The sequence below is a fragment of the Onychomys torridus genome, chromosome 9 (genome assembly GCF_903995425.1).
Source record: "Onychomys torridus chromosome 9, mOncTor1.1, whole genome shotgun sequence".
In the NCBI taxonomy this organism is placed as follows: Eukaryota; Metazoa; Chordata; class Mammalia; order Rodentia; family Cricetidae; genus Onychomys; species Onychomys torridus.
In genome coordinates this window covers 84,759,062-84,782,436 of record NC_050451.1, presented here as the reverse complement: position 1 = coordinate 84,782,436, position 23,375 = coordinate 84,759,062, and the positions used below count along the sequence as shown (strand labels likewise).

The 23,375-nt window shown below is 37.5% G+C and overlaps 1 pseudogene; it reads left to right on the top strand.

Annotated features, from left to right (window-relative positions):
• The first annotated feature begins 235 nt into the window (after positions 1 to 235).
• LOC118590787 lies at positions 236 to 2,605 on the top strand (annotated as a pseudogene).
• The last annotated feature ends 20,770 nt before the right edge of the window (positions 2,606 to 23,375 follow it).

Sequence of the window (23,375 nt, the reverse complement as noted above, 5' to 3'; positions counted from 1 at the left end):
AAAATGAGTGTGCACATTGAAATATATTTAAAGTCTCTTTATTGTGACATACCAGAATTCACCACCAGATGGTGGTAGAAGATTAACTAATATTAACAGCCTGCTCACAGGTCAGAGCATGAACATGTTTAAAGGTTTGCTTTGTTCTGATCTTTCCTTCAAGTACAAACAATAAAAAATGGTTTTAGTCACATAAAGTTTGGCAGGCATGAGGGGGGAGTGATCCTGGGAATATATGGAGAAGGTAAAAAATAATATCAAAAGCATTCTATGAAAAATCTCAAAAAACTAATAAAAACATTTGAAAATATCAGAAATATTGTGTACGGTGTTTTAACTATTTTGTTTCTAAAGGTAGGACTGAATTTATTGTGATATAAAAGTTACTAAGGGTATAAATACTGTCTCACTTTGAATTGCATGTTATCTCTCTCACCCAACTTTATAGAGTATAGCTTCTTCCCAGGCAGTCTCTTTTTCCTGCTTTGTTTGTCTGTAAAAGTTCATTGATGCACTAAGTGATTAAAGGACATATATATGGATATCCATGTATACATGGATATATACAAATATAATTAAAGGATATATATGCATATATGTATATCATTTAATCATGCGTGTATATATGTACATATATACATATATTACCAATTTCTATTTTAATTCAAATTTACAAGTAAAAAACCCAATTAATACAAATGATCTACTTTCTAGTTTCTAATGAAAATGCTGAGACAATGCATATTAAAGTAAAATAGTACTTTTAAATATTTATGCTTAATAAGCTAGCTAAATGAGGACATGGCAAGAATTCCATTACTATGATTATTTAGTAGACAAAAGAAGGGTCTTGAAGTTAGTTTCTGTCCTATATGCAGAATACAGAATCTGAAATGTGTTTGTCTTCAGCAATGTTAATGCTCATGTCTTTCTCTCTTGTCTTGTTCCATCAATACACTCTGAACCTTTCAAGATAACACAAGGATTGAGTTTCATCCTTTGGTTGCTGAAGTAATGTCCCTTGATCATTTCAAAATTTAAATCAGTTAACTAATATATAAACTATTGACCTTTGAACTTGAGTGCATTTGATAAATTATCGCATGATTAAAAGCACAGTAACTCCCATGCATTGTCCATATTTTCAGAAAGATCTAATGAAGTATTGTCTGCCTTTCTGATGTCTATTTGCTTAATGCAGAGTGGTATATGCTCCACTTCAACTGAGGAAATGTGTCCAGTTTCTCAAACTCTTATTACTAAATTTTGATTTTATACAAAAAATTCCCATTATCACCAGTTATCATTTATTGTCACAGCAGTGGAATTTAACATTGTTGCTTGCTTTTTCTTTTCTTTTCTTTTTTTGTTTCTTTTCTTTTTTTTTTTTAATTTTTGAGGTAGGGTTTCTCTGTGTATTTTTGGTGCCTGTCCTGGATCTCACTCTATTGACTAGGCTGAACTTGAACTAACGGAGATCTGCCTGGCTCTGCCTCCCCAGTGCTGGGATTAAAGGCATACCCAACCACCTGGCTGCTTTTTCTTAATTGTGTAAAAATATTAGAAAGTGAGAAAAATTGTGCCCCTAAATTTTCATATCTAAAGACACAATATAATCAATTGCTTCAAAATTTCATTTTACATCTTGCTGCACAGCTTCCTGATATGAATAAACAAGTAGAAAATTCCTACCTCCTCACCTACTCCTAGGACTATGAGACAACAGAAATGAATTCTGATCTATTTGGGGGAGGGTGGATTTTTTTTTAAACAAAAGTGAACAAGATAGAGGAAATCTAGTAAAAGGTGAAAACATTGAAGAGTTAAAAAATGGTAAAACTCCAAAAGAAAGACTCTGGTGATTCAGATAAAGGATTTGTAATTATTGATCAAAAGAGGATTAATGTCTTTCCTTAGATGCCCTTGCAGAAGAAGGTATTGTAGCTCTACATAGAACCAAACAAAGAAGCATGGAGAGGCTGGCCATTGCTTGCCATGGTGGTATAACTGAATGCTTTTGATGACCTATATCCTGATGGTTTGAAACTATCAGGGCTTGTCTAAAAATATATGCTGGGCAAAAAGAAGTTCACCTTATTAATAAATGAACAACTCCCATTTTATCCCCCCCCCCTCTTTTATTTTTGCTCAAGGAACCAAATAAAAACACACTGATTCAAATCAAGAATACGATGGTAGATGTCTTGAGGGCTGTCCAAATTCGTTTGATGATGGCTATGTTGTTCCAAGCTCTGGCACAGCAGAAGGGGCAATGGGAGAAGCTCTGATTAATTGAGCCCAGTGTGAAGGGCTTACGTGGAGTCCAGGCTTTTGCAGATGCCTGGATCATTATTCCCAAGGCTCTTGCACATAAGTTTGTTTTTAACCTCATGGTAATGACAAAGTTCAAGCTGATCCTTCAGAACCAGGTCCAATTGTAGGTGTAGATTTGAACACAGGTGAGCCAATGGTAGCAGCAGAAATGGGGGTGTGGGATAACCATTGTCAAAGGAAATCACTGCTTCATTCCTGTACTGTGATTGCCACCAACATTCTTCTGTCTGATAAAAGCATAAGACCCAGAATATTCTCCCTGAAAAGTTGAAGAAGTCTTCCTTGCCTGAATCTGTAATACTAAACAATGATGCAGGGAAAAACCTCCTTTATGTCCAAGGCTCTAGTGATTTCTGAAAGGAATTTGCTCTCCCTGTATGAATAAAAAAAAAGGGGGGGGGGAGAAGTTATTTAGACCTATTCAATTTATAATCCTGTGAAATCTTACAATTTTGGTTTGTATGAATGTGTACATAAAGCAGTTCTTCTTTAACCCACTGAACAGGATGACTTCTGTGCAGTGATACAAATTATATACTAATGTAAAATGCTGTCTATCCCATTCATCAAGTGTTACTTCAAAAATTATAAAGGTTTAATAATTTCTCCTAAATGAGGCACTGTGGTTGATGGCTGTAATCCTGAACTTCAGAAATTAAGTCAGGAAGATCAGGATATTCTGAGCCATCTAAGACTACAGGAGACCCTGGCTTAAAAATATATTTACTTTTCTTACAGATACATTTTAAATTAGGCAGCCAACTCTCTATTAAACATCTAAATTTATAGCTAGTTTAAAATACAACTGGGTAATGTATAGTGTTCATAGAGACTCTAATGAATAATTAGGAGTGAAGCTACTGCATCTTTCATACTTTTGAAATAACTGCTATAATGCTAGCCTAAGGAAAGTTATACTAGGTCTCACGTCGAGGCAGGGGCAGGAGGATCACAGCCCAACCCATTCAGAAAATTTGAGAACACTAGATGCAGAAATAGATACAAATGTAATGGCCATAATAGGACAGCTGAAGAACAAGGATGCAAGTGAGACACAAGATGTTTAGACGATTTTCAAGCCTTTAAACTCCATGCATCTAAATAATACCTGTCATGAGCCATCTCATGTCATCTTTTTATCATCTAAATATTCTCTCTTAATTTTTATTTGTTTGTTTTTATGTGTTTGATTATATATACAGTCTTCACAAGTGGAGTGTTGGGGGCGTCTTAATAGTCTACAGTGAGTGAAATACAACATTGAAAACTGAAAAAAAAAATCTATTGATAGAAATCAGGGATTTAAAAGAGTGTCTCAATATGTCTGGGGTCCTTGAACTCTTTGGAGAATGTTGCTGGTACTCACTTTCATTTCAAGTAAGATCCACAAATACAACCAGTATATTTCTGAAAGATTGTGGCTTGATTCCTATATATGCAAGTATAGTGGACAATTTTATAGCCTATAGAATCTATAAGGACCTCAAACTCTCCCTAAATATATCTGCATTTGAAATATATTCTACCTAATCCTTTTATGGTTCAAATATTACTTAAAAATTGCTGCACTCAATGGAAAACATAAAGCTAATTTTTTCTCCTTTTTATTTATTATATTTGTGTTTTAATTTTACACATCAGCCATGGGTTCCCCTGTCCTCCCCCACCTCCCGCCCCCCCCCCCCATCTTCCCCTCAGCCCCTACCCTCCATTCCCATCTCCTCCAGGACCAAGACTCCAGGAGTCCATTTGTCGAGAAAGAGGACAGACTGTAAGAGTGTGAATTGTTGAGACCAAGATTGGAAAAGCACAGGGACAAACAGCCAAACTAATGGAAACACATGAACTATGAACCAAAAGCTGTGGAGCCCACAACTGGATCAGGCACTCTGGATAAGTGAGACAATTGAATAGCTTGAACTGTTTGGGAGGCATCCAGGCAGTGGGACCCAGACCTGTCCTTAGTGCTTAAAGCTAATTTTAAATCTATAGTATAGATGACATATAATAGCAAAAATGGCATATAGTATTATATGTAATAAATATATAAATATCCTTTCTTAAAAAAGTGATGCCACATTGGGATGTATAGTTTTATGTCAAAGTCATCTAAGAGGAGTGAACCTCATCTGAGAAAATGTCTCTGTAAGTTGCAGCTGTAGGGCATTTTTCTTAAGGATTGATGGGGGGTGGGCAAGCCTATTGTGGGTGATACCATCCATGGGATAGTGTCCCTAGTTTCTAGAAGAAAGCAGGCTGAGAAAGCAATGATAGAGAAAGCCAGCAAGCAGCACCCCTCCATGTCCTTTGCATCAGCTCCTTCGCCCCCCATCCCCCCAGGATTCCAGCCCTGGTTGAGATCCTTTCTGGATTTCCTCTGATGATGAACAGTGCTGCGGAAGCATAAGCTGTATACACCTTGTCCTCCCACCTCTGGTTTCCTCGGGATGTTTCAGTAATGGTAACCCTTCCTAGGACACACCTCATGAAAACGAGAGATTCCAATCACCTCTAAATGATATATTGTGTTTCTTTCATCTTAGTGTCGCTCTGAAATTTTGCAAACGATTTCCCTTATGCATTCTGACCTAAACATACAGAGAACAGCTAGGTACATCTCCCTTGTCACTATGATGCCATCGATAATCACACCTTCAAGAGCTTTCTGTTTTTATTTTTGGAATCCAGAACATTTTAAACTTTTACAAAAATATTTACAATTTGTATAACAGTTATTTACTCTCAAAACTTATTAATGCTTCTTTTCTAAACTTAGATGTTAAATCCTTTGGCTATTAAAAGCACTGTTTGTGTTAAATAATTCTAATTATATAATGTTTTGCAACATGACTACTAATTTAATTGTCACCTTCCTAATTCACACTGTGGTTTTCTAGCATTGAACCTAACATATGACATGCATAAATGGTGAATAAGAAATTAAAGTACAAGGAGAGTACACAATAAAGGAGAGTAATACCACAAAATATGAGTTAAGCATTTGTGAAAATATAAATATTCAACAATTCATATTGAGTATATTGGATAGTTCATATTAGATATATGGACTCTTGTGCCTAATCGCCTTGTTACAGTATTATTGGCTAGAGTAAGCTCCTTAATTATTCCTTATTGATGAAAAGAGCTTATCATTATATTATTCTAAAGGTTGTTTCCAGAGAAACACAAATTAATAAACGATGTTGAAGAATGTGATGCATAACTTCTCCATTCTTCTGACACCCATACCTTTCCTTCAGACTTACCTTCTCCAAACACTGACTTTACACACTTCTCTGTCTTCCGATGCCACTGATTCCCAGATCTAAACAGATTTTTAAAAAGCAAAGGAAGTAAAAATTCATGCAGCTTCCTGAAACATGTCAGGAGAAGTTAGTGAAAGTGCTTGTGGCAAAAAAGGAAGAAAATATGGTACATATACACAATGGAGTACTAATCAGGTGAGAAAAACAGTGACATCATGAGGTTTGCAGGCAAATGGATGGATCTAGAAAAAATCATCCTGAGTGAGGTAACCCAGACTCAGAAAGACAAACATAGTATGTACTCACTCATAGGAGGATACTAGGTTTAAAACAAAGATGACTAGCCTGCTACACAACTCCAGGGAGGCTACCTAGAAAACAGGACCCTAGGAGAGACACAGGGATTGCCCAATGACAGAGAAATGGATGAGATCTACATGAACAACCTGGAAGACAGTGGGAGTAATGAAAGGCAAGGTTCAAAGGAAAGAAAGCTTAGGGGAACAGGAGATCCCAGCTGGATCAAAAACAGAAAGGGAGAACAAGGAATAACAGACCACGATAAATGAAGACCACATGAGATCAGGAATAGGCAGAGTGCTGGAGAAGTCCCCTTAAATCCACAATGATACATCCACTGTAGACTGCTGGCAATAGAAGAGAGAAAGCCTGATCTGACCTAGTCTGGTGATCAGACGGCCAAACACCCTAACAGTCGTGCTGGAACTCTCATCCAATAACTGATGGAAGTGGATGCAGAGATCCTCAGCCAGGCCCCAGGTGGACCTCCAGGTGTCCAATTGTGGAGAAAGAGGAGGGACTGTAAGAGCGTGAATTGTTGAGCCCAAGATTAGAAAAAGCACAGGGACAAATAGCCAAATGAATGGAAGCACATGAATTATGAACCAAAGTCTGTGGAGCCCCCAGCTGGATCAGGCCCTCTGAATAAGTGAGACAATTGAATAGCTTGAACTGTTTGGGAGGCACCCAGGCTGTGGGACCTGGACCTGTCCTTAGTGCAGGAGCTGGCTGTTTGGAACCTTGGGCTTTCACAGGGACACTTTGCTCAGCCTGGAAGGAGTGGACTGGACCTGCCTGTACTGAATCCACCAGGTTTAAATGAATCCCCCAGGGGTGTCTTGGCCCTGGAGGAGATGGGAATAGAGGGGAGGGGCTGGGGGAAGGTGCAGGTGAGGCAGGAGGGCGGAGGACAGGGGAGCTCATGGCTGATGTGTAAAATTAAAACACAAATATAATAATAAAAAATGCAAAAAAAGAGAAATGAATTGTATGATTTACCTAATAGAAGAATGGCTTCTTTACTTACACTTCACTTACAATTGCTAACACCAGACTCTGAGTGTCATGGACTTCAGTGCCATAGACTTGGGGGCCAAATAACATTATGCAAGCACATAATTAATAAACTTCAAATTTAAAACTTAGGTTCAGCATTTCTTTTTAAGTCCTTGACTCCATTTTCTTTAAGTATCAGAACACAAACCTCCTAATTCTAACCTAACCCTTTCACATCAGGTAAATGTGAGACACAGAATGGCCAAAATTGGGAAAGATCAACTGTTTTAATTTCTATATGCTTATATAGCTTATAGCAGTTTACCTAAATTTCTAAACACATATAATCTATACCTAGGGAATGAGAAGTTCCCTCTCCTCTGCCATGCTCACTATTTGTAATTTGTTATAGTGCAGCTTCCAAAAGCAATGTCCATTACACACTTCTCAGTGCTCTGTCTTTTAACTAAATTTACACTTGGACTTTTGACCATTTGACCCTTTGCATCTAATTGACTTAAGTACCAATCTAGAGAGGTCTCTATAAAAGAGGTTTAAGAGTTTAAGATCTGGAGGGTTATAAATAAGATGAGTGCTGCCCTCTGAGGGGCAGTAAGAAAAATCTTTTTAATTCTCTACATTTGGTGATCTTTGATCCTGTGCTTTCAAAGGAAGTGCTAGCAAACAGAGGTCGGGCTTCCAACTTGCCATTAAAATAGACCCACTGACCACATTAATATTTCATTAGCATGCATTGCTACCTATTATAAGTATATACCATTCAGTGTGATGAAAATGATTTTTCAAGTGACTTTTAGAGAGAGGCATATAGAATTGTTCTGATTTTTTTCAAAAATGTTGTTTCTATTTCCTTTTGGGCTTGATGATAACACATTAAGCTCCACCTTTAAAACAAGATATATTTGATACTTGAATGAGAACAATACTGCTAAGATAAAAATCCAAGTTCTAGAAGGAGATTGCCTTCTTGATGCAAAATATTAAAGGCTTTCTTTTCAAATATTAAAATTGAAGTAGGTTTCTAGTATCACATGTAAAGCCATTCTGGGATGCTCATTTTCAAAAGGAGATGTACTAAAAATGATTTCTGAGACTGTCAGCCTCCATTATCAAGTTTTAATCATTAAAACCAGTGTTCAGAAACTGCTTAGAATTTTTATAATAATGCATTTACGCTTGAAAGAAAATTAAAATGATAATTATTCAATAAGATAGGTAGATTTTTCAATAAAATGCACCACTGCAAATAACTTAAAAGGGGTGGGGCTTAACATTGAAATTCTAAAAAAGTGGATGACAAGGTGGCTTATCTCTTGATGGCCCCGACATCCAAACCTAAAAATTGAATTTGATTCCTGGGACCTATGGAGTAAAATAAGGTAAAATCCTCCTATTAATAGTTTCCTGACACCCACAATCAAACCTTTGCATATTCAGCCCCACACTTATACACATACACACAGTAAAGACTTTTGTTGTAAAAAACTTCAGTTGTAAAGTGCATGACATCAAATAAAATTTCTACAAATTGAAGTTTGCCATGGTCAAATGATTATAGCTCAGTCTAGATACTATCCATACAAAGTTGAATGACAGCTATCTTTTAATTAAATTTTTAAAATTTATTTTACATACCGACCACAGTTTCCTTTCCCTACGCTCCTTCAGTTCCCTTTACACACTTCTGCTCTTACCTTCTGCCCAACATCTCCATTCAGAAAAGAGTAGGCCTCCCAGAGTAGTCAACAAAGCATGAAAAGTCAACTTGAGACAGGACCAAGCTTCTGCCCCTGTATCAAGGTTGAGGCAGGCAACCCAGGATGGGGAATGGGTTCCCAAAAGTCAGCTCAAGTGCCAGGGATAGGTCCTGATACCACTGCTAGGAGTCCTACAAACAGATAAAGCTACACAATTGTCAGATACATGTAGAGGGCCTAGGCCAGTCCCATAAAGACTCCCTAGTTGTGGGTCTAGAGTTGATGATCTTCCACCAGCTCAGGTCAGCTGTCTCTGTGGGTTCTTATGTAATTACCTTGACCCTCCTGCCTCTTACCATCCTTCCTTTCTCTCTTCAACAAGACTCCCAGAGCTCAGCCCAGTGCTTGGCTATGGATCTCTGCATCTGCTTCAACCAGTTAATGAATGAACGCTCTCTGATGACAATTAGTATAATCACTAATCTGATTATAGGAGAAGCCAGTTCAAGTGCCTTCTGCACTATTTCTAGGAGTCTTAGCTGGAGTCATCCTTGTGGAGTCATGGAAGTTTCCCTGGCACCAGGTTTCTCCCTAATCCAAAATGGCGTCCCCCATCAAGATATCACTTTGATTATTCTCCTCATCCATGCTGGCCCTGTACCCTACCAATCTGATCTCTCATGTCTGCACCCTTCCCACTTCCCACTCCCTCACCCCCAGTTTACTCAAGACATTTCTTCTATTTCCCCTTCTCAGGGAAATCTGTGTCTCTTTGGAACCTCCTTATTACCTAGCTTCTCTGGTGCTGTGTATTGGAACCTGGCTATCCTTTACTTTACAGCTAATATCTACTTATGAGTGAGTTCATAACATGTTTGTCTTTCTGATTCTGGATTCTTCACTCAGGATCATTTTTTTCTAGTTCCATTCATTTGCATGCAAATTTCATGATGTCGTTGGTTTTTTTTTTTTTTTTTTTTTTTTTTTTTTTTTTTTTTTTTTTTTTTTTTTTCTGCTGTGTAATTTTCCATTTTATAGATGAACCACATTTTCTTATCCATTCTTCTGTTCAGGGGCAGGGGGCATCTATTTTGTTTCCATGATCTGGCTATTATGAACAATGCTGCTATGAAGATAGTTGAGCAAGTGTCCTTGTTTTATGATTGAGCATACACCTTTGAATATATGCCCAAGATTGGTGTCATTTAATCTTGAGTTAGATTGATTGCCAATTTTCTTGATTCTCTATGTTTAGTGTTGTGATTTTTATGTGATGAGGGGAATTTTTTTTTTTTAGGTCCAGCCCATTTGGTGTTCTGTAAGCTAATTGCACCTTTATAGGCATGTCCTACTTTAGGTTGGGAAAGTTTAATTTTGTGATTTTCTTGGATATATTTTCTGTGCCTTTGAGCTGAGATTCTTCTTCTATCACTATTATTCTTAGGTTTTGGTCTTTTCATGTTATCCCGGATTTCCTGGATGTTTTGTGTTAGGAATTAATTGGATTTAACGTTTTCTTTGACCAATTAATTATTTCCTCTATCATATCTTCAATGCCTGAGATTCTCTCTTCCATGTTGTGTGTTCTGCTGGAGATGCTTGCATCTGTAGTTCCTGTTCACTTGCCAAGATTTTCTATATCCAGAATTCCCTTGTTTGTATTTTTTATTGCTTCAGTTTTAATATCCAAGTTTTGAACCATTATTCACCTGTTTGAATGTTTTTTCTTGACTTTCATGGTCTTATTTTTAGGGATATATTGATTTCTTCCAATTTTTCGTTTGTCTTTTCTAATTGTCAAACAAGGGTTGTTGCACATAGATTTAAAAAATGAGAAAAAAGAAATGAGGAGAAGGAAGGAGAAAGGGAATGTTTCATAAACTATATATTTTGGGGGCTGGAGTAATGGCACAGAGGTTAAGAGCACATGTTCTTACAGATGATTTGTGTATGAATTCAGATGAAATCAGAGCTGTGTATGAAACCATAACATATGCTGGGTGACACAAAACCACCTGCAAAATTAGCTAAATGGGACCCTAATGCCATCTTCTGGACTCCATGTGTATGAGCACTCATGTGTAATATACTCACACGTGTACACATAATTTAAAATAAATATATACATTTTTATTCAAGTAATAATGAAGGCAATATGATAATTCTAGGAAGTAATTTTATATGAAATTAAATTAGAAAGGTTATTGAATATTCAGGAGACTAACAGAGAATACCCTTTATTCAAATAACATTCAAACAGAATACATTATGTTTAGAATGCTTATAAAATGCCTTGTCCATTATATTTGGAGTGAGAAAACACATCAGTCCTTAATCTGCATTTCTAGTTAGAAATATAGCCTCATTAGAAGTCTTGGTCTAGGCTGATTTCTGAAAGATAAAAAAGTCAAATTTAGAAGTGCAAAGTCCCCGGTAGTGGTAGCATAAGCCTTTAATCCAAGCACTTGGGAGGCAGAGCCAGGTGCATCTCTGTGAGTTCAGGGCCAACCTGGGCTACAGAGTCAGTTCCAGGAAAGGTGCAAAGCTACACATAGAAACCTGTCTTGAAAAAACAGAAAAAAAAAAAAAAGAAGTGCAAAGTCAGAAAGATGAAAGCAGAGGAGCAAAGCTTCTAGAAAAAAATCAATGCCTGATAACCAGAGAAGGTGTTGTGTTTCAGTATTTTTCAATATTTGCTTTGTTCTGCAAACAAAAAGACAGCAAGACAACTGATTTGTTTTATCTACTGACACCTATCTTTATAGTGAACTTTGCCATATTTACATTACAGAAATGCAGAAATCTATCTACCTATCTTCCTACAGACATTGATATTCAAACAACTATAGAGATACATAATTCAGCATAAATGGTGACAAAAATATGAGTTTTGTATATATTTATGTAAATAGATAAAATATAGTGAGCTATTTTGGTTGTGATAAAGGAAAGAAAATATTAAATTTCTAAATTTGCATTGCTTTAGGTAGCAGTTTCTCTTCTGAAATGTATTCCTTCTGGTGTATCTAAAATCATTGATATCACTGTATGCACAGTAAGAAGGCCCATGTGTGAATTTTTCAGAGTTTTGTTGCTTTACAGCTTATTATACTCCATCAGGGCTATTGTGAGAGTGTTTTTTGACCTAAGGCTACATCCAACCTCTGCTATCCAAGACCAATAGAATTAGACAATTAAGAACATTAGTATACTTGATAGTCATGTCTGTGGGAATAGTAATAGGTTTCAGATGATTAATAGCAGGAGGAGAATTTTATAATGGGACATCTGCAGGATAACCATTAAGCATATTAGTCATGATAATTTTATTTGTGGTTCTTATAACAGAACCCTCAATATTTATCAAATAATTGTCACTGACCAATATCTATTTGAAAACTCTTTCCTCTGTGGAAATGTGTTATAGAAGGAGATCATTGGTGTTTAGAATATGAGTATTTAAGCATAACAGAATTGAAGATTTCAGTAATACGATAAATTCAATTCACCTGCATTGTGAGTTGTACAGAATTTTAAACAGAATCCAATATAGTTAATTAGCTAAATAATATTGTCCATCCAAATAAAACTATATAAATGTATGCATCCTTATAAATACTGAAAGAATCAGTATTTTTTAAGTTTTCAGATGATTTGGATAAATAAATTATATTTTTAAGTTGATTTGGGTTTCTTTTGAACTTACGGATACAGGGAATAACTCCACTGAATTTGTTTGGTTAGTCTTTGTGGTGCTGGGAATTAAACTACAGGTCCCACACATTCTGAGTAAATGTCTTGCTGCTGCTCTGAATCGCCACCACTGTAATATTAAATTTAAAGATATGCACTTTATATGATAGTTTCAAATTCAGTGGTGTCTGCTAGGAGGCACCCCACATGAGAGAAACCTCAATTTCCATCTATACTAAATAATAGCTAATCAATGAATTACATGTATTGATCTACACTCCAAGGGTCTATCTTTAGTTTCATTATACACTTCCCATTTCTCATCGTTAGGAATCTTCTAAGATGTAAAAATGATGATGATGTACACAATCTTTCTTTATCTTTGTTCTTTTTTAAATTATTTCTTTGATTTTGGGGGGTTTTAACTATATCATCTCCCCCTTCCCTTTCTCTCTAAACCCTTCAATTTACTCATATTTGTACTTTTTCACATTCATGGCATCTTTTATTAATTGTTGCTACTTTTATCCATACATATTCCTAAATATGTAATATAACCTGTTCAGTCTGTAAGATGTTACTTGTATGTTTATGTTTGGAGGATTAACCATTTGTTATTGGATAAAAATCAGTGTGTTCATCCTTGGCAAAGCCACGGGTTCCCCTGTCCTCCTCCCTCCCGCCCCCACCCCTACCTTTCCCCCAGCCCCTCCCTTCTATTCATCTCCTCCAGGGTCAAGACTCCCCTGGGGATTCATTTAAAGCTGGTGGATTCAGTACAGGCAGGTCCAGTACCCTCCTTCCATGCTGAGCAAAGTGTCCCTGCATAAGCTCCAGGCTCCAAACAGCCAGCTCAGGCACTAAGGACAGGTCTAGGTCCCACAGCCTGGGTGCCTCCCAAACAGTTCAAGCTAATCAATTGGCTCACTTAACCAGAGGGCCTGATTCAGTTGGGGTCTCCACAGCTTTTGGTTCGTAATTCATGTGTTTCCATTAGTTTGGCTATTTGTCCCTGTTCTTTTTGAGGGAAAGAGAGCTTAGGGGAGCAAAGTGATAGAGAGGTCCCCAGAAATCCACAATGATACATCCACTGTAGACTGCTGGCAATGGTCGAGAGACAGCCTGATCTTACCTAGTCTGGTGATCAGATGGCCAAACACCCTAACTGTCCAGCTGGAACTCTCATCCAATAACTGATAGAAGTGGATGCAGAGATCCTCAGCCAGGCCCCAGGTGGAGCTCCAGGAGTCCAATTGTGGAGAAAGAGGAGGGAATGTAAGAGTGTGAGACCAAGCTTGGAAAAAGCACAGGGACAAATAGCCACACTAATGTTTTAGTTTTTAATCTCACTTCAAGTGTAGATGTATGGCTTTCTTATAGGGAGTATGTATACCTTTCCACAATATCAATGGATCATTTAGATGAGATACATGAACCAGTGAAAACCTTTCGATGATGGAAATTGGGAAATTTGTTTCTGTGGTTGAAGAAAAGTGTAGGTTATATTGAGGAACACACACACACACACACACACACACACACACACATATGCATGTACTGGGTCATTTCATGTGTCAACTTAACACAAGATAGAGTCATCAGAGGAAGAAGCCTCAGCTGAGGAAATGCTTCCTTGAGATCCAGCTTTAAGGCATTTCTCACTTGATCAATGGGGGATGGCTGAGGCCATAGTAGGTGGTGCCATTCCTGGGCTACTGGTCCTGGGTTTTATAAGAAGGTAGGCTGGACAAGCCATGGCATGCAAGCCAGTAAGCAGCTCCCCTCCATGTCCTCTGCATCAGCTCCTGCCTCCAGAATCTTGCCCTGTTTGATTTCCTGTCCTGACATTTTTCAGTGATGAACAGCAATGATGAAGTTTAAGCCAAATAAACCCATTTCTCCCCAACTTTTTTTTTGGTCATTGAGTTTTATTGCACCAACAGAAACCCCAACTAAGACAAACTGGTAGCAGTAGTGGGGTATTGCTGTGGCAGACCTATCTATTGTTTTGGGAGGATTGTGGAAAGACTTTGGAACTTTGGACTAGAAAAGCTATTGAGTGTTGAGACGTAGGTGGGATATTCTCTGAGATCTTAGAAGATAAGAATATTGAGAGAAGTGCAAAGGATGGAGACCTGGCTTGCAAAGTGTCAGAGGGAAATTTAAAGACTCTATCTGGGCCATTTGAATATTTTGAATAACCAGTTCTGGTTAGCTGGGACTGAAGAATCAGCTGTGATTAACAAGATACCTGAACTACTAAAGCACCATTTTGCTTTGCTTAGTTACTTGATGCTGGTCGCCTGGCATTAAGAAATTAGTGTTGATTAAGAAGAGACTAGCAGGCTTTTTGGAGTCCACCACCTATTATGGGACACCTCAGCTCAGCCTTGAGGCAGGGGAAGGGGCTTGGGCCTGCCTCTACTAAATGTACCTACCTCCCCATGGGAGGCCTTACATTCTTGTAGGAGGGAATGAGGGTGGGTTGGGAGGGGGAGGTTGGAGTGGCAGGAGGAGGGAAGAGGGGAAACTTTGATTGGTATGTAAATGAGTAAAACTTTTTCCTAATTAAAAAAAGAAAGAGAAAAATCATAGCCTTAAAAAGAAAAGGAAAAAAAAAAAGAAGAAGAAGAAGAGACCAATATCACTGAAGTGAAATCTTCACAGAAGTGGTTCCTGAGAGTAAAGAGCCATGTTCCAGAAGTGGCCAAAGTTGTACCTTGTGCTGGTAGCCGGACTTGGGAATGTGCAAGTGTCACTCACATGGTACTGGTTTTAAAGGCACGAAGGGGTCATGGAGAGCAACTGTGGCTTGGCACTGTGAGAGGCCATGAAAGGCCACTGGTGAAGGTGCAGCCTCAGTGGCAGTTGAAGACCCAGGGCTGAAAGGGTCATGCAGAGAAGTTGAGGCTTGACACTGTGAAGAGAGCCTATTCAGGAATGTGCACCCGAGCTGCAGCAAGGGACCCCAGCATTATGGAAATGCCAGTATCATTGGACGTAGCAGAATAGTAGCATCACTGTAGTGGAGCCAGCTGTTGCCTAGAAGACACGCTGTGTGTGCTTCAGAGGGCAGAGCTGGAGAAATGACCTAAGCTCTTAGGAGGAGTCCAGCAGATCGTGAGTGGATCCCAGATACTGGATGGCTGAAATTTTATCTTGCTTTGATTGTAAGTGTGCCCTGATTTTTCTCTCTTAAAGTAAGAAAGTTTTTTACTTGATATTACAGTTGAGAGACTTTGAATTTTAAGAATTTTAAAGAGATTGGCTATTTTAAAAGGACTAAATTTTAATGTGTTTGAGTTTGTAAATACTGTAGGACTTTTAAAGTTGCTTAAGATCTTGCAGTTGAATAAGAAAGGAAGCGTGTGGCTTAAGAGCGATGTGTTTGTGTGTCAAGTTTTGTGGGTCAACTTGAAACAAGTTAGAGTCATCGGAGGAAGGAGACCCAGCTGAGGAAATGCCTCCCTGAGATTCAGCTTTAAAGCATTTTCTCATTTAGTGCTCAATGGGGGAGGGCCCAGCCCATGGTGGGTGGTGCCTTCCCTGGGCTACTGCTCCTGGGTTCCAGAAGAAGTTGAACTGAGAAAACCATATGAAGCAAGCCAATAAGCAGCTCCCCTCCATGTTCTCTGCATCAGCTCCTGCTGTTTGATCTCTTGTCCTGACTTTCTTCCGTGATGAACAGCAGTGCTAAAGTGGAAGCCAAATAAACCCCTTTCTTCCCAACTTGCTTTTGGGTCATGGTGTTTCATCACAGCAATAGAATCACTTTAACAACAATTAATGAAAAAGTGAATCATTAATTTGAAAGAGATTAAAAAAAGGGTTCAATTTGATGGTACAAGGAGAGCATATAAAGAGGATTTTGAGAGAGGAAGGGAAAGAAGAAATACTGTAATTATATTATAATCTCAGAAACCCCACATACACTCTTTTTTCTTTTTTCAGTTTCTTAAAAATTTTATTATCTTTTACTTTATTATTATATAATTTTTATTAAGAGATTTCCTATTCATTTTACACACCAAGCACAGATTCCCCTGTCCTCCTTCCTCCAGCTCCCCAGCCTTGCCCCCAACCTACCCCCTGTGACTTATACTTTTAAGAATAAAAAACAAAACACTCTGATCTAAGTCAAGGATGACAAGAATATCCTCACAGCATTAATCTGAGAAATCAGTATCTGTATTACACTGAGTGATGTCTTCCCCTTTGAGAAAACAACTTCAGAGTTACATATTTGAAGAGGAAACATTGGAAATGTCATATATATATATTTTATTATTTTCTGTACAGAAATGAGATGTTAATAGAATGAAGAGATAGCATACAGAATGGAAGAAAGTCTTTGCAGAAGATAGATGCTTAGAATATCAAAGAATTAAAAAAATCAAATAAACCAATAAATGTATTAATGGAGTGAGCAGACAAATCACAAATGAATGAATACAAATGTCTAACATATATGAAAATATGTCCAATCTAAATCCTCATGAGAGAAAGACATATGAAGAGACATTATGATTTCATCTTACTCTAATCAGGATTTATTCAAGACAACAGCAGTAACAAATGCTCATGCAGATGTGGTCCAAAGGAAACCCTTGTGCATTGCTTGTGGGACTGTAAAGTTGTTTAGCCTCTGTGGATATTAGCATGGACATTTCTCATAAACTTAGTTATTGGCCCAGGTCCTGCATTCCTATCTAAAGGATTCCAATTTGAATATCATAAAGATAATTATAAATGAGTACTGATGATGAATCTATGTTCAATAGCTAAGTTTCAAAACTAACCTGGGAGTCTAATAACAGAGAAATGAATAACAAAAATGGGACACATATAAATAATGGAATTCTCTTCTGTTACAAAGATTTATGTTGTGTTGTTTGAGAGAACATATATAAAATAGACATAATTTTATTAAGTGAATTAAGCCAGTCTTACTCATAAAAACCTGCCATATGTTTTCTCTAATTTGTGGTTCCTAGATTTTGTATCATAAAAATAAAATATGCATTTAATAAATGAAGTAGAATAAAATTTGATAGAGGATCAAAGGGGATTAATGAGAAGGAGAAGGGTAGATAAAATGTACAGTATTAGAGAATTGAGTGCAGGTACATGTACTCAATATACAATAAATGACTAAGAAAATTAAAGCTATATTTAAAAAGAGGTCATTATATTGCATTTTAATAATGTCATGTTTTCTAAGTTGTGATCAATACTGACACATTAGTATAATCATTCAGTTATTTTTACTATTAATGTTGTTTTAAAATGTAGCCACTGTTTCTGCTTGATATAGACTTCCTTCTGAGCTAACACATTCTGCTATTAGATATGTCTATTCAATGACATGTTTTTCAAGAGTGACTGGTGACAGACATAAAACTCACCTCATATGTTCTGTTGCAATAGGTGCATGCAATTCTCACTGGGGCAATTCACTAGGGTTCACAAGTGCATGTGTGGAGAAAATGTATGCAACATTTTTTATTTTTACTTTTGTCTGGAAACAGAGTTAGCAAGCAGTAACAACCAGTGGCAACGGATACACTAAGCTCACAGTGCAAAGTTCTAGTAAATGCAGACATCACTCTTTGAATAAATATCTAACTAGGGAAGGAATCATACAAAATGACCCATTGCACAACTTCGGTATTGTAGGAGACCAGTTGAAAAAAATTGAATAGCGTAACAAAAACTGATATACTTGGAAATCATTAAAACAACTAAACTGCTTGAATGAGGTATTTAGAGAGGGAAGAGCAGAAACAGGGGAGCCAGTCTTATAAAATTTTCATGGCTGATGTGTAAAATTAAAACACAAATATAATTTTAAAAAAGGAGAAAAAAAGCTACTATGTTAATGATCGAAACCTATAACAGTGAACAGCTTCTGTAAATATTTTGAGAATCAATTCTATATATCCTAGTTAGGTAAAACAGGATTTATTTGTAGATGTTGTGTGTGTGTGTGTGTGTGTGTGTGTGTGAGAGAGAGAGAGAGAGAGAGAGAGAGAGAGAGAGAGAGAGAGAGAAACGGGGGGCAGGGAGCTCAAATAAAGAAAGTTCAAACTCCAAAAAAATCTCCTGTGATTATTTTTTTTGTCTTGACTATTAAGCATTAAGTACACTGAGCATAAATTTTCCAGACTATGGAAATTATGGTAAATATATTAACTATGTCTACATTTATTTGGGATTTTCTATACGTTTTCATATATAAATACACATTGGACATAAATCATTCATCTTTATTATAGAAACTAGTGTTTAAGATACATAATCACTGCCAACACCCAGGTGGCCGAAGGAGATGTATCTGAGAGTTCAAGACTAGCTTGATTTACAGAAGGAACTTCAGAGCAGCCAGGAATACATATTGAGACTGCGTCTCATGATAAAGGTCCTATTTTGAGTCTCTAGTTGAGTTCTCTTTCCATGGACCATTACTAGCTTTCCACAATCTTCTGGTTGGTCTGGGAAGCAGGCCAAGGCTTGAATCTGTCTCGGAGATGTGGGGGTATCTCCACATGTCCCCTGCTATATAAGTTTTGTGGAGATATGGCAGAAGGTAGACCTCAGGTTGGATTAGGCCTAAAACAGCAACTTAGCCTAGAGACAGACCTTGCACCTTCAGGTCAAGAAGCTAGAGTGGAGAGCTATTCTGAGGTCCTTGGGTGTCTACTCTGGGTCCTGGACTCTCTACTAAGGCAGTGTGAGGGTGGAGAAGGAGAAGGTGGTCCAAGTCCAGAGGAATTCCACGATGTGAAAGCCCATTAGAAGGAACTATAGCAGTTTGCCAAGCTACTGAATCAGAAGAGGATCACCTTGGGATACAACCAAGGAGCTGTGAGGTTCATCCTGGACATTCTTTTTGGAAAAGGTGTTCAGCTAGACAAACATCTGCCACTTTGAATCCTTAGAGATCAGCTTCAAGAATATGTATGATCTGTAGCCCCTGCTGCAGAAATGGGTGAAGGAAACAGACCTAGACAAGAGCCCTCTGGCAATTCGCAAAGCAGATATCCAGATGGAGGCCTGCTAAAGAAAGCACAGAAGGATGGAGAATCCTGTGAGAGAGAACCTGGAAGACAAGATCCAGCAGTTCCTGAGCCCACCCTGCTGCAGATCAGCATTATTGCACAGCACAGTGCTCTGGAGAAGGATGTGCTCTGAGTGTGGTTCTGTAATTGCTGTCAAAAGGGCAAAGGTCAAGCATTGACGTTTCCCAATGAGAGGAATATCGAAGCTGCACGATCTCCTTTCCTGTTGGTCCTGTATCCCCACACAGGACCCCATTTTAGTGCCAAGGTTACAGGAGCCCCCAGTTCATCACTTTGTGTTCTTGGTTCGTTTCTCCAGGGTGAAACCTTTCCCCCTGTTTCTGTCTCTGGTCTGGGCTCTCCCATGTATGCAAGCTGAGGAGTCAGCCATGTCTTGGAATGAGGGAAACAGAAACAAAAGGAAGAGGAGGAAAGGAAAGGAAGGAAAGAGCCTGGAGCCTGTACCACCACATCTTTGGTATTGAGGCTTTTATTTACTAAAGGAGGGATGGACGCATAAAGGATGGGGCCAGAATTGTAAGAGTAGTTGAGGGGGTGGGGTGGGTTGGGGGAGTGGGCAGAGTGGGGGGGTGGGAGATGAAGTTCAGTGATGCTGTTGGTCATGAATTCATTATTCATCATTTTTATTAGATTAGGAGCCTGGGACACACTTAAAACATATTTTGAATATTAGTATATAATTATCATATTACTGTGTGATTATGTCACTAGGTTAGATCATCCAGTGTGTGTTCATGGAACAAAAAAAAAACCCAGAAAGGGACTGAGGACATAATCTTGGTATCCACAGCAATTCCTGAATATAGAAAGCATGAAATGCATTTTGTTCTAAAAATCCTTTTTTGCTAAGTTGAATATTAATTCTAACCATTGCTCCCTTTGAAAAATGATGGCTTAGAGATATTGCAGCTTATAACATGCTAATTTGACTAGACTTAGTGGCATAGCAAAGGCCTATATCATTTCAAATTCTGCTGACAATTGAAAATGTTTGATAACTACAAATGCTAACTTGTTACAGGTATGCATAAGGATTTATTATACAAAGAATTTTGTCGAAACTTGCATACTATTTTGCATTTTAAAAATTCTTTTTTAAATGAAAGTCCTTTAGTATTTTAGAAAAATTTAGTCTCCATAAGTTTGCATCAAGTTTAGCCTGTATCTTAAAATTTGTTTTTGTTTTCCTCATAGCTCTAAAACTTCAGGGTTTAAACAGTTTATCTAAAATCAAGTGATGTCCATAGGCAGATGGCTTAGTCCCTGAAGCTGTAGGCTCCAGGTTGGGATACTGCTAATTTCATTTCTCCTGTAACATATGAATGGGGCATATAATAATACTTATTTTATTGAGTTATTAGAAATTGATGGCTATTTACGTTTATAATAGTTAAAAAGTTTTGTCTGCTGTTACTGCAAACACCAAATGCATTACCTTTCTGGCATTACTCCAAAGCTGTCAAATACTTAGTACATTAATGACACCTCTTCAATTACACATAGCACATCCGAGCACCAGAAGCCCCAGATTATTTTAATCTTTATTGGTCTTTATAAATTCAGAGCAGAAGCTTTCCATTTTATACATTTCTGGTAAAAAATATTTATAAATCTCTTATACTTTGGCATAGTCCATGTCTTTCTAGTTTCAGTGATTATAAACAACTTCTAAGTTTAATTTTCTTTTATGCAATACATACTGTGAAAACATTACTGTGTTAATGCTTTGTTCCTTGTTTCATCTTGCTTAGTCCATTCCATTGTTCAAACTTTGACATGTACTTTTTGTAAACAGAAGCTAAAGCTTCTAGTTCGACAAAATAGCACAGTTAATTTGAATTTCTTACAGACAAATTCATATATTCAAATGACACTCTGCAAAATTCACCACTCTACTTTTAGCTGAGATTATCTTCTCTCTACTCATGTTTTTTTTTTTTCACAGTACCCAATGCCAGAATCAACTGAGGAGTGAAAGGCAAACAAAAGAAGTCCACTTCAGGTTTAAAAAATCCATATAGAGAAACAATTTTACATTTTAGGCATAGTTTGCTATACTGATGGATGGCTATAAATTATGATATGCTTACTTTTTGCCTAGTCTGCACCTATCTGTATAAAATGTATGATTAAATATGATATTGCAGGTCCTTCATTAAATGAGACACTTGAATTTCATTCCAGGCTACACTGAACAATTCTGAATGCCACTCAAAGTGATAGGTCAAATCTGTTCTTTTCACTCACATGGAATTGCAAAACTATCAGGTTTTTTTTTTCTTTTTCATTTCATTTCTTTTGGGGGGGTATGATTTTTGAAGGAGACAAATGGGGTGAAGTCAGATGCCAGCCACTTATTACAATACAGCAACATCTACACAGCCTGCCATAGACTTATAACATATGACCTTCCTGATTTTAAGCAGCTAGATTGATTAATAAGAGTCCATGAATTTCTAATAGACAAGAAACTGCAACCTAGATGTATAAATCACTATTTGACAAACCATGAAAGCCATATGCTTTCCAGGTGATAGCACGGACCTTGAAATTCATCAGTAACAAACTCAAACCTTTGTTGCCTTTTATAATTTGACCTTGTGGTTATGCAAGTTCTGACCTTATTTACCCAATTAAAGAATTAAGATATGTTTCAGAAGGACATTCAAGAGGGACACTGATACAGGTCATTGGAGATTAGGGGATTTATTACAAAAGTTATACTATCATCAGACAAATGGAGAAGCAACATTGTGATTGTGTTTCCAAAGAGTTTTGGTGTCAGTTTCAAAGACAGACAACACTTCAGAGACTCCACAGGTAGGAATCAGAGGCCATGTACAAAAAATAGGAGTCTCTTCTTGTACATATCTGAAGTTGAGGCTTCACAGTACAGACATGCTGTATGGCATTATTCCCTGGCAATAGGTAGAGAGATGATTGGAGAACAGGCTTTGAGGCCAACAATATCCCCTTCAATGTATGCTCACAGTGAGAGATCTCAGGATGTCTGTTTGTTCTGGACTCATAGACTTGGCTCAATAAGATTCCTATGGGTATTTCTCAGAGTGAAAGACAGCTACTGTAGTCTGAGCAGTGTTTGGGTTCAAACATTGTGTTCTTAAAAGTCACTTCACAAGAATATACCTATTTACTATAGACTACATGTTAGCACCGATCAAATTAGCCATATAGCCAAGCTTAGTGACTCACAACTACATTTCCATTATTCCATTCGCTGTCTTTTTTTGGTTTTGTTCTTATAAAAGGAATCATATCTTTATCAATGATACAGTATTTAATATCTTTTAAAACCAAATAGAGTTTGACTTCAATCCAAGCCCCAGTTTGCCAGCAGAGTGGCTGGTGAAATCTCTATCTACAGTGTGGACCAATGAAATGTCTTCAGTAATGACTGCCAGATGGCCAGTATAAATTTCATTTATTCCATTATCATATTGGTGAGAAGCCTGTTAGCATACTGGCAGATGTAGTGTTGAAGAAGGAGTTGAGAGTTCTACAGCTTTAGCTGCAGGCAGCAGAAGGAGACTGTACCACACAGGGCATAAAGTGTGGTAAAGTACCATATCTGCCTGCATGCCATCATTTTTTTCATCATAATGATAATGTAATAAGCTTCTGAAACTATAAATCAGACCCAATTAAATGTTTTCCTCCATAAGAGTTGCCATGGTGATGGTGTTTCTTCAGAGCAATAGAATGCTAACTGAAACATCTATGTAGCCCTTGGTGGCCTGAACTCATAGAAAGGCTCCTGCTTCACCCTGCCAATAAACAGGGATTATAAGCGTGCACTACTATAACTTGTTTCTTGGTTGTTTATTTCTATTTCCTGAACTCTGTTATAGTAGTTACATTATGTTTAGTGCTAGATATTGCAGCTAAGATCTTGTGACATATTTTTCATCACAAAGATGTAAAAAGATGAACAAAGTTCTTTAAGCATCCTTCCTCAAAATTGTGATGCC